Below are 9958 nucleotides of genomic sequence, written 5' to 3' on the forward strand. Positions count from 1 at the left end.
CAGTATGTTTAAACAATGAGACATAATGTAGAAGAAATATATAAATACTTATGTGTAAGGAAATGGTTAGTTTTTGCAGCTGTTTACTGCTACATTATTTGAGGACAGAAAAAGGACTGCTTCAGTTTGAATGTGCTGACTGAATATAAACCCCCTATACATGTGTGTGTGTGAAAGGGCATCTTTTGAATTACTGAATGTCAAGAGTTAACTAGAAACTAGAAAACTAGAAAAATTGATCTTTTTTGTATTCAATCTCATCAGTTTTAATAGAATAAATTAAGACTGATTTTTATGTTGTTTTTAGGAAAAGATCTACAAAAAAGAATTAAATATTTCTTTAGATAATATTGGAATGGTATTTATAAATTTATAAATTTCAGTACAGATATTTTTCTAAATTTTCTTCTTTGTATTATTTTAAATATGTGTACTTTGAACTCTGAATTTACTGGATTATGACATAATATTGCTATTATTCCTATTACTTTTATTTTTCCATTTATTACAGGTAGTTAAGAACAGTTGCTTCTTGATTCAAATCAGACAAACCTTTCTGCATGCACTTGTCTCTATTTGATTTATGATTTGCTATAGCCCAACTGGGTTATCTGAAAGAAACAAAATTTCTCCTTTGCTTCCATCCTGCCACAAGGTTATTGAATGCTGGCTGCTGGCCTCTTCATCTCTGGATGTTTCTGTGATTAAACAGGTACGGAGAGCAGATGGCTAGAGACTGATTTCACTATCTCCTCGCTTGCTGGTCTGTATAGTTGGTTGGATATTGAAAAATGAGAAGATAGGTACTTCTTAAGGTGACCCAAGTTTACTTCCCCTCAACTTTTCATCACTGTAAAGGAAAGGGAAGCATGGGGAATGGGGTAGATGACCATTTGATGTCCTGGGCATTGTTATTTAGTATTATTTTATTTAGACCATCTTTTCCTAGAAGCCTTGAAAATTCAGGACCCCACACTGACTGGATTCCTCCTTCCTTCCCTCCTCACTCAGTGAAGTGCAGTTACAAGAAATTCCTCCTCCCTCCCTTCTCCACAACCCCCCAAATTCCCCTCCACTTCCTAGTGACAATGTTTGCATAAACGTGTTCTAACATAGAGGGGCTTTCTTGTATCATAAGCAGTTGCTCAGCTACTGCCTATGAAAGAATAGATTGATACTTCCTCAAAAACTAATAACAAAAAGAAGAGCTTAAAATTACCATGTTCTTTTGCAGATGATGATGATGCATTTTCTCCTATCTACTGTTTCTTATTTCTGTTTAATGTAGATAAGTGTATTTTTAATCAGGTTAAGCTATGTGGTTCAAATCTTATATTACGGTAGGTCCACAAAAATTGCTTTTTTTAATATGTCATAACTTTGAAAATATTGCCAAGAGTAAAAGGAAGGCTAAAATCATTCTGTGTTGCTTCAAATAGTCTGGTGCAGGCGATGATGCTGTTCTCAATTAAGAAAGTTGATAAAAATTGTCATTGGCACATGACAGATGCTGGGTAATTTTGGGTAAACAGTTCACTTCAATCTACCATACACTGGGGAGTAATGAGCATTCTTAGTGGCTCAACATACTACGTGCTTATTAGAACATATTTTTCTTACTGGTCTCAATGTGGCTGTAGTTCATCCACTTCATTATTCCACCAGGTTGAACTGCATGTGTTTGCTCAGTTTGTCTAGAGTTCAAGTACTCTTCTCCTATTGAAGAAAATGCTTTAGTCCTCACACAACTTCAAGATGTACAAATCAGTCCTGGATGACACTTGAACTGCTGTTAGTTGGTTTTGGAGCGCTGTTTCTCGTGCAGTGACTGTCAAGTATCAAATCCTTGTTTGTGAATTAGATTCTATTTTTTTGAACTTGCAATTTTTATTGGTTGTCAAAATGCTCTTTCATGCAGTTGTAAAAGTAAGGAGAAGTGTATTCATGGTATGATCTTAAATTCAATTTCAGCTCTTTCATGAGCTGGCTTTATCCTTTAATACTTAACTTTAGGCCTTAATTTGTGTCATAATTGAACACATACTGTATTTAGACTATATTAATTCAATTTCCTATGGTGGTGAAAACTTCAAATGTACTCCTTTCTGATTTCAGTGAAACTCTCTTACTAGTTTTATTGCCCAGTTGGACAAATATTTATTTAGTAAACTGTCTATGGAATGTTTTGCAAATAGTTTATTGAGATTTTCTGGAATTTTGGATGCCAGTGATTTGAAGCCTCAATTCATTATTGCCATCTCTTAATTACAAGTGCACAGTTCACATACCAAAGTTATCAAGGCTAAGCCTCAGAATTAATTTCCTGGGAAAATTTCTGTAAAGCACTATGAAACTTCAACTTTATCATTGTTCTGCTGCTGTTCAGCATTGCACATTTATGTTCATATATTTTTAATATATTTGCTAATGTCTTTTTTTATATGGTGTCTGAACAACTACTAGCTGCTGCTTATTTTGATTGTATATAAATTTCATGAAATAATTGTGATCTTAAGCCCCTGTTTCTCTTTGGCTGTAGACGTTTTTTTCTAGCAGAAGAGTGACCAGCATGAATTCAGTGAACTGGCTCTTATCTGATAATTATATTCCACAGGTTTTTTTTCTCTTTATTGTTCGTACATAGGTGGCTGAAATTCACATCACCTTTCTTTTAGCTGTCTTTAAAACTGTATGTGTAGGGTGTCATTATGGTCTGCGTATGGTCTGGGTACCTTCAGCTTCTTCTCACCAGTACAGCTACTTATTTTAGGATGACAGAGGCCATTCAGAGATTTGTGTCTCTTTACATTGCAGGACGTTCTTCCTTAAACCATAGTCAGAGAACAAAATAATGAAAAGACTCTTTATGTTTCTGATCTTGCGCTACTTATGAAACTGCTATCTATGCTTTGAAGTCATTAACCTGCTTATTGGCTGCCCAAAGAAAATTATGTTATGAACCCCTGATGTTTACATCCAGAATTAAATTAGTTAATTTGGTATTCATCTTAGATCAAGTGTGAGTGTTGTTGTTAGTGGTGGTGGTCAGTTTACTGATAGATAAGCCAAACCATTTTCAAGACATCAGTGTTGATTCTGAGATTCCACTGTAATATGAGGAATGCAACATGTCTCGTTAGAGAGATAAATGCTACAGAAAACAGAAATTCTGTTTGACTGATTGTGAATGCATAAATTATTTCTAGGTGAGAGACTCACTTAACCATCATTAAGCTGAGGAGGATTGCATTGTGTCTTTTGAAAGACTTAGAGCATCCTTTACAAACTTTGGAGTGGCAATGATCCTGCACTATAACTTTCACTTATAGTGTAAATTTTTTCCAGATTAAAAATTCTAGAGACATCATAAATCGTAAATACTGCTGTGTATGTTGCTGCATATTTGCATTTCAGCTAGAATTACTTTTTTTAATCATACGTTGAAGAATAAAATCCAGCCTTTTTGAGTCTACTTTAGGTGGTTTTTAGAGTTGTGACTGAAAGAGGTAAATCATCTTGACTTTATTTGCCAGATCTTTACATGGAAATGTTTAAACCCCTCCCCCAAATAGCTCCCACCCTCCATAAACACAGATATGGATTTTTTTGTTTAAATGGATTCCCCTTACTATCACAGTGTTATTACTGTGATTTAAAAGTACACTGGACTGTTACTTTTGGGAAATTTATAAAAATGGAATAAACATCATGATGTGTGTGGGCGTAACTTTATCTACTTAGTTAGCTTAATGAATTTACCATCACTGATGAGCTCTCCGTAAGAGGTAACTCAAGATTTTTGTGCATTAAAGAACTTGTTGACTGCACTCATTTACATGTTCACAATATCTTCTTGTTGTAGTGGCATCTATGATGTTGACACCTGAAGTGGTATGTGTTCCACAGAAGGAATAGGAGGAGAAAGAAAGAAGAGAAAATTGTGAATGATGGAGACTTCCTTCTTATCACACTACTTTTGTAAAGCCTGGCTCCTGGCAACCTCATAATCTTCTGATAAAAAAAAAAGTAAAGGAGAAACACACCACCTGGGTCATTAAAATAGAGATGGGTATTGGTGTGGAATTGGGTAGCAGAGAAATGGAAGAATATCTGCTGATACGAATCAGATCATAATGAAGGCTTCTGTGGAGTTGAGATGATAATGAGAGAATCAACTGATCTTTGACCTCAGAAAGGTAAGACAGAACAGAAAGGAGAAGCAAAGGCTCCTCCCAGATGTGAATTATACAGATCTGGTTATTTAAGGGATTTGCATGATTCCATTTTACTTGGAAGGGGTTGTAGTTTAATATAGCATTTTATTATTTTTAGATACAAACCAGAAGAAAATCTGCTTGGGTTTTAGCTGTCGCAGGACAGAGCTCTGTGATGTGTGACAGCCATCTGTACACATAGATAAATATATGTATGTAAAGGTGGATGTATTTCTTTAGTTTAAAGGTCTGAAAAGGCTTTTGTGTTGAAGTTAAGATGTGTTTTGCTCTACTCACTTAAGCGATGAATTTGGGGATTGTGTGCAAAGGTTTGTAAAGAGAGAAGCTTTGGTATTTGCAGTGGCCGTGGTTTCCATATTGTGCACAACCTTCTATCGTATAGTCTGAGCATCTGTAGCTAATGCCAAACAGCATTTTGCTACTCAAGATGACATCTGGAAAATTGAGGCAAGGTTGTAATTTCATCGCTGTGCAAAACACAGGTGATAATGCACTCTCTTGATCAAAATTATTCTTTACTCTTAGTAGTAAAATAAAAGGGGTCGGAGAGGAAAGAAGGCCCTGCAGTAACCTGAGAAGTTATGTGCATATTATCCTAGGAGCTTCCCTAGGCCAACAAGTTACCTCTGACTCTTTGTATCTGCGTATCCTAGATTCAGGTTTTAGTAAGATAAGTTGCACAGTTTTTTCTTTGGAAGTATATCTTCAAAACACCTATTCTTTCCTAGGTAATTATGTAGAAGAATGTGATATATATTATTGCTTATAAGCAGATGATATTAAAACTACTAGGATAGTAATTAATAGGAAAAACTATATAGGTCCTGTTTAGGGGAATAGCTTTTTCAAAAATGTAGAGATTTAGCCCATGCTTACATGGGCTGCTATCAAAAGCGAATCTGCTTCCTTCCCATTTTGAAGACAAGGTATTTTTTCCTCAGCTTGAATGTAGACTGTGGTTTTAATTACTTATCTCTAAAATTATCTTGCCGTAGTACTAAATTGACTAATGTCACAGTATTGAAATGATGAATACTGGTGTTGAACATTTTTCTGTTTCTGTTAATTATGTGATAGCCTCTTTACTTATAGTTTTGATAATGAGAATTCCTTCTTTTTGTTGTTTATTTATCATGATAAGCATTTTATTGCTAGGATTTGAAAATCAAATGGAAAGAAATATGCTATTTAAAGGGGCAAGTGTGAGCTTTTCTGGTCAGTAAGGGCTAAGGTAATAATGTTAGAAGGTGTCTTTTCTCTGTGGCTTTCAGAATTTTCGTCTATGTGGTATAGGAAGCAATAAAAATTTAATAAGCTAGGATGGCAGAGAACAGTAGAAGTTTTATCAGCTTGTGTGATATAATGTCCAAATAATACTTAAGTTATATCTGTAGGCCTATGAGAATGTAAAATATTCTTTGTCAATTAAAGATCTTAGGAAAAAAAAAACAAAAAAACACCAACCAACAAAAAACAATCTTGGAGTTTATTCCATCTAATATAGTTTTGAAAAATACATATTGGAAATACTTTATTTTAACATTTTAATGAATGTGTAGAGCAAAATAGAGGTCCAGTATTCATGTTAAAAAAAATGCAGCAGTGTAAACTTGATGTCTCAGAGAAAATTAGAAAACCTTTCACTTTTTTTGACGTGTGTCTGAAGGGATTTTGTGATAGGTTGGGTGGTGGTCTCTGTCCAGTGTCTAGAAAAAATGGCCATCATGCAGATAACAGCAGTGTAATTGACAGCAGATGTGAATTTGTAGATTCACTCCTGAAATGAATTCTTAAAGCATTTTTGCAAGAATATTTTTACATCTGAAATTGTTCTATATATACTTCTCATATCAAATCTTAGAAGCTGTCAGACTCCAGAACTCAATGATGACTTACATAAGCACTGTCTTTGCTTTAAAAAGAAATTAAAACACAGCCACATGCATGAAATCAAGACATCCACCCAATTAAAATGAATATTATCACATATTTTCCTAGAACATAATTCATGATGTATATTTCTTAAAGATGTGTTAATTTGATCTAATTGCAATCAGAGGCTAATTATACTTAGATTAGGGAGAACTGGAAGACTGGTTTACAAGGGGGATTAGATGAATTAAATATGCATTGGCTAATCAGATGTCCACACCTATATTAGATTAAATATAGCAAAGTAGATAGTTATCTAAGCATAAGAGAAGATGTTTTGCTGGTTAAAATAATTCAAGGTAAAAAGGCTGTTCAGTCTAAGTAACAAATCTTTCTTCTGGGCTGAGGAATTAACCATGGGAAGCAGTGGCATAAAAATATTTTGTGTATTTAAAATTAGAATCCATAACATTTGTAAAAGCACTCCTATCCTGGGATGAAGGTGACCAACGTGATGCTGTAGGTGACCAAAGTGATGCTTTATGAATTCTGTGTTTCTGTTACATTGGTTTTGGAAAAAGATCCTGAACTTTTTGGCATGGCAAACAGATAAAAATAAAAAAACCCTGTTAATCTTGGGCTCCAGCTTAGTGTATTTCCTCACATGGCACATACTATATGTGCAATGTATTCTTACATACAAAACCAGAATCAATAGAGTAGATTACAGTATAGAGAGGAGATGTATGGAAGCCAACTCTATAGTTAGCTATTTAGCAATAGAGGCTTTTTAGGCATGTGAACAGTGTTGTTCTTGCTACTTATATTTGCTATGTTAGTAGCTGGAATCCAGAGAAGTCCTCATGCATGGTTGTAATACAAAAATATTAGTAATGAAATCATCCTACCTCCCCAACTGATAGTTAAAATAGATAAGCTAGATAAAAAGGTGGAAGGTTCAACATAGACAAAGAGAAGTAATATGCTCAGTGAACAGTAAATCTCTGTTATTTCGTTGCTCTTAAAGAATCATTGTTGTAGCTATGTTCCATCTATAACGATAGAGTAGATCAGGAGCTTTCAGTAGTCCGGGCTGAAAGGCATGGTCTGCAAAAGTTTTATTTAATGCCTCCTAGTTAGTCTCGATGACACCAAGCATGCTCCAGACAAGACTTCAGGACTCTGATTCTTACAAAATGGACCTGTGTTCTGTTAGCCAAGTAAGTAGAAAAGCATAAAGAAAAACTGTGAAAAGTAACTGTGCTTTGGAAAAGAAACGAAATTGGAGCCACATGTGCACAAACAAGAAACCCACCCACATAAAATAGGTCAAAAGAATTTAAATGTGCGTTGTCATACTGTATAACCAATAACGTATATTGTTTCAGGCTATATTAATTTTATATAGTTGTAACTAGTAACTCATATCTAGATTAGAGAGGACTGCTTTATAAAGAGATTATTTGTATTTAATGTGCACTGATTAATCATATAGTTCTACATATTTTTAGAAGAATTAGATGTCTCACAAAGAAGTTAATTATCTGGCATAAAAAGAGAATACAAACTTGTGATTTGCTATAGGAGAGAAGGCTTTTTTATATTAAACTAGATTTGTTCTGAAGATTTATTTTACAGAGATTACAGATTGCGCTAGTCGTGACTGGTTTTGGCTGAATCGTGAATGATAACTACTCTATATGACATTTGACATGTAGTATCTGATAGAATTACTGCATATTAATTTGCGTTCTGCATTTGTTCTGTATGTTGTGAGCAGCTCACCAAGAGGAGGAATTTGGGTACTTGCATGCTATTATTTGTTTCATTTGTTCAACTGGAGCATCACAACAGAAAGCAGAACTAGACAGAGCCTGTATCACATTAGTGCCATGGCTATCACCATGAAAAGGGAAAGCAGACTTCCTGAAAACTTGTACTGATTCGCCCCTAGATTATAGTGCTTTGATTACATACAAACAATGAAGGATGTGGGCCTGTTTTGCCCCCTCCTGCTTTGACTGGTTTTGACCAGTTGAATGTATAATTGAGGCGTCACTGGCTTCCTTTTGAAATCTTGGATGCTTGTTCCTATCACATAGGCAGTCGTTCTTCTGTTCCCTATAAATCCACACTCTAGACCACCTCCTCTTCCAGTAGCACTGCAAATATCCATCTTCCCATATCCATTCCAAATATCCTATCCTTCCTTGCAACACAGTCTTAAAAAATCTACAGGTCAGTTCTAATAATTCTTGTTACTGTTGTTTGGCTGTTTTTATGGGCAACAATGAAACCAGGATGGAAAAAAGACTGAAGACTCTTTCTCTGGAAAAAGGGTGTTTCTGGAAAAATGAAGTTTAGTGACAGAGATACAGTAACATCTTAACCAGAAAGTAATAATATCATCTACACACAAGCATCTAATATTTTAATTTAATAATTGTACCTTATCACTCGGTGACCGTAATTACAATGTAACACTTGGCAATTACAGTTCAATTACACTTTTGATGTGGTTTATACCAGTGATTACTGTATATTAATCTAGCCAGAGAATTAATTATATAAGCCAGAATATTTCAAAGTAAATTTGGTGTGGTTTATGGTCCTCAACTTTGAAAAAGTGACTAGTAAAATATGAACCCAGACAATGAGAATAAGTTAGTCTCCAGCTCATGTATCTGACCTGAGATTTGACTAATAAATGGTAATAACTTACCGTAAATTCTATGGCAGTGTTTTTGCACAAGTATGATGGTGTATTTAGAATGTCACTGCAAATACTGTATTGTCATGTAAGCGGATTAGATTAGAATATGTAGGTTGCTAGGTTTGAGCATGTAACTTTTTTTAAAGATACAGGATAATTAATTGTGTAGATAAGCATATGTTTCTTGCAGGTTTTTGTAATAGAAAACAGCTACTGTTAGGTTTTAAAACATGAAAGCAAACTTCCTGGTTTCAGTCTGTGGTCTTCTACCTTTTTCAAGGTCAGGTCTCTTCTAGAGTTATCACCTGCCCACATTGCTGAATAATATAAATTAACCAGCTTTTCTTTGTCTTCTTTCATGGATTAGTCAGAATTTCTTCATAAAGCACCCCCCAGATTCTGCAAACCACCAACTGAAAAATAGTAGTTGACAACAGGGCTGGAAATCTGTAGTATTGATTTACAGTTCTAATCTAGTGTCTGCGATATCATTTAATCTGTTTGCCTTACAATTCTTGACTTTTTCTATGTATCTATAATGCTGCTTCCTTTCTTCCATGCAGGGGACTTTATTAGATCAGATTTGTAAAGCATTTGAATGTAAAAAATGTTCTTTAAACCCTTAGGATTGTACCATGGCTGCTACTTGCACTAATCCCTGCTCTCTGCTGTGTGACAAGTGCCATGAAAGAAAAAAAAGGCTACTTTTCTTTCTTGAGGAAGTTAAATTTACTGTTATCTGTGATACCAAGCAACTTAAATATATTAAATGACGGCGGTGCTTTGAAGGTGTTCATCTACTGAGGAGGTAGGTACTGATTTCGTTAAAGTCTCTCGAAGGTACATGGTAGATTAACATCAGACATCTGGGAACATTTGCAGCTGTGGAATATGTAGTCTGTCTGATGGCACAGTGAGGAAGGAATTATTTGCAGGGACAGTTGTCTTCCAACATTGCTTACAGGTTGACATGTGTACACTGAGCATTGCTGTGGTCTCTGAGGACACAGAGGAACGAGTCCTGTTTTATTATTAAAATTAGGCTAGAACATTTCTCTACAATTTATAAAAAGTATTTTTTGTTCCTTATACAACTGGTTTTCATGGTTTGTGTTAAAATAAAACACTGCTATTAAAA

General features: G+C 34.8%; 1 long non-coding RNA gene across 1 annotated transcript; it reads left to right on the forward strand.

Moving 5' to 3' along the window:
• The first annotated feature begins 511 nt into the window (after positions 1 to 511).
• On the forward strand, positions 512 to 9628 carry LOC142078233 (uncharacterized). The gene is made up of 3 exons (XR_012672163.1): positions 512 to 712; positions 3863 to 4196; positions 9447 to 9628. It is a non-coding gene; the product is annotated as an uncharacterized LOC142078233 (long non-coding RNA).
• The last annotated feature ends 330 nt before the right edge of the window (positions 9629 to 9958 follow it).

The sequence above is a fragment of the Calonectris borealis genome, chromosome 2 (assembly GCF_964195595.1).
Source record: "Calonectris borealis chromosome 2, bCalBor7.hap1.2, whole genome shotgun sequence".
Taxonomy (NCBI): domain Eukaryota; kingdom Metazoa; phylum Chordata; class Aves; order Procellariiformes; family Procellariidae; genus Calonectris; species Calonectris borealis.